Here is an 8,023-nt window from a genome sequence, read left to right as displayed (position 1 = left end):
CAAGTAGGTGGGTCACCTACTTGATCCCAAGTAGTTGGGTCACATGATGCCATGTGTCACTTCCCTAGGTTGCCACATGGTACCTCCCTTTGCTTCCACGTTTCATCTTCTCCTCTCCCCCGTGGGTTTGTAATCTCATCTTATCTTAAGAGCCGATGTAACCCGTACTACTTAAGCTTGATATATCCTTAAGTAGCTCAAGTGTATAAGACTTTTAACTTAGTAGCTTACGTAGGTAAATCGAGTCCTACGATTCATTTCTTGACCTTCAACTCATTCTGGATTATCCCGACCCTATTTCCAACCTTCCCTTTCACGGGGTATCACATTTTTATTTCCTTAGAGTTGTTTGATGTGTGTTGATAGTAGGGGTCTCATGGCTACTTTCAAAAAGACTAGGGACACATTTCAAGGTCCAAAAGTGTGGGGTATAACATTTGTTCCATAGCTCGCTTTTCCGTTTCACACCTATCTTTATATTCCAATCACATGGACCACATCATTCCTTTTAGTTACTTCCTTACTAAGCTTTCCTTATTATCATAACGATCTTCATTATTTTCACATGGTATCCCGTATGCATTTAGTCCCCTGGTATAATACTTCTTAAACTTTTTCACAATTTTTACTATGGGTTACTTAACTTTTTTAGTTAGTCTTAGTAATACTTCATATCCATCACAATCCTTTTTTCTCTTGTACTCTTGTCTTCATCATACTGTTACTTGTTTTAACTATAACTCATAATAGTTTATCCTTGTGTGTCAATTCATTCGGTACCTCAATATATCATTCTAAACAGATCTATCAGTCTATGCTAAATCATCTTCTTAGGGTCACAAGTCTTTTTCAAATTCGTTTTACCATATCAGTATTGACCTCCTAGTAACTATTGCCGTCAATTCAGTAATTAACTCATTTCTCGAGGTTAGACATACTCGTGATTTAACCAAATCTCATCATTATTGTGGGCATGACATTTCGAGATATACTAAAGCCCTATATTTCATTCTCTTCTTATTTATAGGAAAATTTGGGCAGAGTTTCCTTTGTATTTCTTACTATCTCAATAGTTGCATGCAGAAAATGCCAACAGTGCCTCACAAAGCACACATATATATAGTTATATCATGTCATATTGCACCCACACAGAGAGCCCAATATTAACAGCAGTATAAAAATGGACTTACCTCCTATATCCACTCGAACTGCACCTGTTACACTTTCTTGTCTACTTTTCCTTTCACTTTACAATTTTATATGTCAATCGTTTTTCAACACCCTACTTGCGTGCTTCGTATATTTCATTATCGTCAGTTACTTTCTTCTATCGATGTTGTCCTCCTGCTAAAATCATAGGTTAGTATGAGGAATTTCATTCCCTATGACTCGGCTCTCTCGCACTATCTTAGATCTTAAAGAAAGTAACATCCTAAATGTCGTGCAACCTCTTGTCTATAGATGTGGTGCATAACATAATGATAGACAAGACTCTACTAGACACGGTCTGTAGACATTCCAAGGATGAACTAATTTGATACCACTTCTGTCATGACTCAACCCCGTAGGCCACGACTGGGGTCCGACCTGGACCCTTTTATGCGTATCTATCAGCTATACTCAAGTTGAACTGTGTGTGATGTGATACTACTCACAAAGCCCCCAATGAGTTAAAACTTTTTTGTGTACATGTGGCCTCTTTCATTCATGTCTTATTATGAAAGGGCACGCAAACCGACAAGGCTTCTGTATCATAAAAACATTTATAACGTGCCATATAGGCACAATCAAAATGAACTCACAAACAACCTACATACATATATCTACAGACCTCTAAGAATAGTAACAGCAACATATGGAGGGACAAGGCCCCCGCCATACCCCTAGACAAATAAATATATACGTATTAAGTGACCAGTATCAAAAATTAGGCTCTAGAATAGTGGAGCACACCCAATATTGATGAGTGGAAACCCTAAGCTGGCAAATTACCAAAATGAACATCTGTACCTGAAGGCATGAATGCAGCCCCCCGGAGAATGAGGGGTCAGTACGATATATGTACATAGTATATAAATCATAACATAACATAACTGAGATAACAACTTAAATAGGGATACATGAAACAAGTATGACAGTTAACAATTCACTATACCTGCATCTTATGAAAAGAGGGCATATATATCATCCTCATGTATCACTCTCGGGCTGCTGTGGGACTCAGTCTTACCATATCATTGGATACAAAATCATACCCTCGTATATGACATTATTTCATATATTACAAGTGTCATGACTCAACTCCATAGGTCATGACTAGTGCCCGATTTGGGCACCCATACGTACCCTTAGCCCCACTTAGTATGTTAGCAGAATAAACAAATGAGAAAATCAAAATAGATCGCTAGAGAGCACACGAAAATAGATATGGCACATGAAGGCCGTTAAGGCCGTCACTGAAAAAATAAGCCCAAAACACATAAATAGAACCCACAACACAAGTCTACAAACCTCTACAGAATGATAGTCTAGTCATATGATGGGACAGGGTCTCGTCGTACCTTTAACCATTATGTATAAATATATAACATAAAAATTAGTGCCAAAATAGGGCTCTGGACAAAGGAGCACTGTCAACCAATAGAGTGGATTTCCTAGGCAAGCGGATTAGAAAACTGAGCATCTGTACCTGTGGGCATGTAACGCAGCCCCCAAAAAAAAGGGGGTCAGTACAGAAAATATACTGAATATGTAAAGCATGGACTGTAATTAGTAAAGCCATTATCAGAACAGAAGGTGCAAAAATGAGCAAACTACCCAGAATACCAAAATGATTTTCATAATCACAGATAATGTATGCAGAATAACATATTCCATATCCAGCCCCATTATGGGACTCGGTGAATAAATTATGGTCGTCGTCCCATCACTGACGCCACAACACATCATATCTCCAGAGTAGGGAATATCTCCATAACATATCATATCATATCAGATAATCATACCAGATCATATGTGTACATGGAACAACATAACTCCATAAATCCCATGTACAGGTCATACCTGCCACCTCATGTTTGGGCATGGCGAATAATGCAGAGAAGTATGCATGATAACAAATCCTAGCCCAGGCTCAGCTAATAAAGCACTGATGCATCCACGAGTGGAGTAGTGAGAAACTAGATGCAATATAAAATACAAAACATTTCTAGAGACTCGAGAGCATCACTCTGATGACAAATCACATAAGAGAAATTGAGCAATAATCATAGTGCATGTCTTTTAGATGTCACGATGGTATTTGTAAAAATAGTCTTTCTGAAATGGTTTCCATATTTCAAATTATATTATGGGGCTCAGTGGAATAATTAAACTAACAGTCATTTAATATTTGGAAGCGTAGCAAAAAGTTTCCTTTGAATTCTACTCAACATAAGTCAACTAGAATAATTAAAATGAGCTATTTTTCAAAATCAAGACAAGAGTCATATCAAGTACCTTTTGAAAGTCACTATGGATTACATCAAAATAGAACTTCTGGAATTATATAATCGTATCAAAGTGTAATAAAATGTCTTTTGGGAAATCAAGAAATTGTCCATCCTAGTGGCTCTAGGAATAGGAACTTCCTTTGAACCATATAAAATTCATATATTTGTTTCCTAAAGACCATGCCAAAAGAAATATTAGCTTTACATACTTATGCCAAATCAAGCCAAGAGAAATAATAACCTTTACATACTTGTGCAAAAACTTGCCAAACGAAGGAAACGTTAGCTTTACATACCTCTTACGGATTACTCTTAATATGTTCGCTTCGTCGTCTCTTGAACCTATTTAACATGAAAGTAATTCTAAGTTTAGTGACCTTCGATTTCCCAGCTTGTAATTCTACCATCCCTTACCTATAGGAACCAATCCCTTATCCATTTCCTTAGACTAGTTTATTACTAGTTCCTTAGTTAGTTAAGGAGTTAACGAAAATTGGGCAGCACCTCCCCTATAACATACCTTATCCGAATTTGTAATTACATCCCTAATATCTAAAGACAACCAACAATGCATCCTGCAACATATATACAAGCAATTCACATCAACATTACACAATACAAACTCCAAATGATTCGCCCTAAAGTTACGATATCCAAAATAGGGTTTCTAGTCTCTATTTCGCAAAACTTTTAACCATACAAAATGGAGGGTCGTGTGGATGAAAACAGAACCTACCAAACCTATTTTAGAATACTTTTAGGCCTTGAAATACACCACCACACCACCTACAGCAGCAGCACCACAGCACAACATCCTACGCAATTTCAATTTAACTATAACGTCTTCAATTTTGATTGTTTCTAACGTCAAACATCTTTATGAAGTTTTCATATATCCAGCCACATAAAATATGAATCATACACTCTATAAAAACTCCATAAACTACAAATTGAAAGAAAAATCCTTACATTTCCCAAAATTGGCCAAAGCTTGCCAAAACTTGCCTAAGAAGCTTTCTAACGCGACCGAAAAGTAGTGGACTTCTCCTTACCCTTCGTTGCTTCCCCAAACCATAAATTTACATTATTAGTACCTTATATCATTGTGGTATACCCTAGATAATTAATTCACACAAAAAAGTCATGCAGTTACCTTTGTTTACTCTACCCCGTAGCTCCCCTCTCTTAGCTCTTAGGGTCTTTCAACTCTCTCTTATTTTCTAACTAGTCATCAAATAACATAGATATACTTACCCTTAGGGGGTAACACGTGTCATCCCCTAAGGATGACATGTGTCAATCCCTCATTGGGCTACCTCAACCATTCAACCTCTCCAAGGCTGCCACGTGTCATGTGGGACCCACCCCATGTAGGTGTATCACCTACTTTGTCCAAGTAGGTGCATCACCTTCTTACTTCCAAGTAGGGGAATCACCTGCTTACTTCCAAGTAGGGGAATCATCTACTTGCTTCCAAGTAGGTGCTACTCCTCTTTTTGCCTATTCTGTGGGTTCGCAACCTCGTCTCACTTTAAGAACCTATGAAATCCTTGTTACGCAAGATCGACGTGAAATCTAGTAGCTTAAGTATGTAAGTCACCCAAGTTGGTGTCTTATGCAAGTAAGTCGAGCCTTACAACACATTACTTGGCTTCCAACTCCTTCCAGATTTTTATAACCCTATTTCTAATATTCCCTATTATTGGGGTATCTCATTCTTCCCTCCTTAGAGTTGTTTGATAGTGTTACAAATTATCCAACTCACATGATGATTTCTAAGAAACTTAAGAGCCTTCCCAAAAACTTAAGAAGCTTAAGAAGCATTCCAAGGTACCAAAGTATGGGGTGTAACATCCTTCCCCCCTTTAACATATTCATCCTCGAATGTGAACCAAAACCTTTCTCCAGATCTTATACCGACTCTATGGAGAGGTCCTCTATCCCATTACCATAATATATACTTTCATCGAGCAATCAATATCAGAGTTCCAAATATTAAGATTACTTACAGTCATAGAGAATAGGTACGAATGCTTGTGTTTCATTTCCTCTGTCCCTTCCTAGAAGGTCACCCATCCTAATACTACTCTTCGTCCAAGAAAGCTTAACTTCGGAGTTCTTATGCGATCTGGTGCGTTAGTGCTCGTATGATCGCATCTATCCCTTATGGGATCTCGTTTGAAGTTTAAGCGTTCCCATTTACATATGATAGTGTCTGTTGATTTTCTTTTATGCTTGTACTTCTCTTGTCCACTTCCACCCATTTTAGGGTGTACCCATGTCATCCTCTGTTTATTTCCGACTATTCACACGCAAATGATTTTATTCCAACATATTTAACATATTGTACCACGTCTACACGTTCTGTTAGATCATCCATACTTTAGGTTACCCCTATAAGAAACCCTAGCACAACTATAGGGTGCTTAGTATTCTCGATAGATGGTACATAATTTAGTCCAAGTACTGGTACTTGAGTCATACAACTTAATGTAGGAGTTTAGTCGAAACCATATTTCATTTAGCCCAATCTTATCAATCATCAATAGAGGAATATATTATAATGTAAAGCCTGAATCTATCAGTACATATACAGTCTAGGAAAATGTCAACAATATACTTATGATCACGTTTGGAGATGCCTGCTAACCCTGCTGGGTGGCGCTCATAGATACCGAAAAAGACAATGACCCAGTAGTTGATCCGGTAGGCCGAGCTCCACTACCCAAACTACCCTTATACAGGCAATTTCTCATTGCATGGACTTGACGACCATAAGAAAACCAATCCCCTATAAAATGATAGCATTCTCCTAGATGGTACCTGCCACAATAAGAACATTGAAGCCTAGGTGGCCCCATCTGACCATAGTCTCTATCTGGCTGTGAACTGGAAGGCCTAAAGTTTGGACCTGTTCCCGAATATCCTGTGCCACCTGGTCTTCGATCTGCGGACTGCGGAGGCATACTCCATGTTGGCTGGGTAGACTATCTTCTACCCTGATGCTGGGATGGTCTACTCCGGAACTCTCCAGAATACCCGGCTGACCTATCCCTCTTGGGATGACTACCACAAAATCTCGGTCGAACTGGTGTCCTCTATGTCTGTCCTCCATACCCTAAGCATGTGCCTGTATATGGGTGATGTCTATCCCTCTTATTCCTAGAATTTTTCCTTTTAATTTTCTCTTATTTGTTCCAAGCGTAAAGCTAAAGTTATGGTTCCGTAGACATCGTAAGATACATATATATATATCCACGTGCTTGGGGAACACCGTATATAATTAATTCACACAGAGAAAATTAAAAACTTACCTTAGTTTTTTTCTTAAGTCGTGGCTGCCTTCTTTGGCTCTCTAACATTTTCTCTCTTCCTTTCTCTTATGTTTGCTGAACTTTTGGATAAACAACTTACCTTAAGAATCATACAACAATAATACATGGGCATCACCTTCTTGCTTGAGGTGGGGTCCACCCCCCCAAGTAGCTGCATCACCTACTTGACCCTAAGTAGGTGAATCACCTTCTTGCTTGAGGTGCCTCCACCTGTCGCTCCTCCATTGGCTACCATGCATCGTCTTTTCCCCTTCCGCGTGGGTTCATAATCTCATCTTATTTTAGGAGCCTATGTAATCCATGCTACGTAAGCTTGATATGTACTTAAGAAACTTAAGCATATAAGACTCTTAAATTATTAGCTTACGTAGGTAAATCGACTCCTACGACTCATTACTTGGCCTCCAATTCCTTTTGGATTCTTATGACTCTATTTCCAACCTTCTCTACTATAGGGTATCACGTTCTCCTTTCCGGATAGTGTCGTAGCTTATCCGGCTCACATGATAGTCTAAATAACTTAAGAGATATTTCAAGCTCGAGAGTGTGGGGTGTAACATCCTTCCCCCCTTTAGAATATTCGTCCCCGAATGTTGAATAAAACTTCCCTTAAGACATTATTCAAACTATAGGGAGATTTTCGTCTATTGCAATAACATACATTTTCATCCAAGTAATTAATATATGAGTTCCAGGACTAGGGGTTTACCCGTAGACATTTGGAAATAGGTACGGATACCTGTGTTTCATATCCTCTTCAGTTTCCCAAGTTATTTCTTCATGATTCTTATTCTGCCACGACACCTTAACAAAAGCTACGTCCTTAGTTTGCACCCCTTTTAATCTGCCGATCCAGGATGGCAATAAATTACCCCTCGTAGGATAACTCCCTGTTACATAGACCTCTTCCTTGAGAAATATTCTGGGAGGGTCATTTATATACTTGCGGAGTATTGATCTGTGAAAACTGAATGTATTGCTCCAAATTGGACAGTAGGTCCCACTCATAGGCAACTTTATGCATCATAACCCATATAAACTTATACTTCCGTAGAGTGAGAGGTCATCTTGGACTATAACCTACCTTAATTTCCTTCCATTTTCGAGTCGGGATTCCCATCCCCCGTAATGAGCTATCAAGCCTTTGATGCTCCACTTCATTTAAGCAATTATACAATTCCTCTTAATTCAACTACT

The sequence above is a fragment of the Solanum dulcamara genome, chromosome 3 (genome assembly GCF_947179165.1).
Source record: "Solanum dulcamara chromosome 3, daSolDulc1.2, whole genome shotgun sequence".
Taxonomy (NCBI): Eukaryota; Viridiplantae; Streptophyta; class Magnoliopsida; order Solanales; family Solanaceae; genus Solanum; species Solanum dulcamara.
This window is presented reverse-complemented; position numbering follows the sequence as displayed.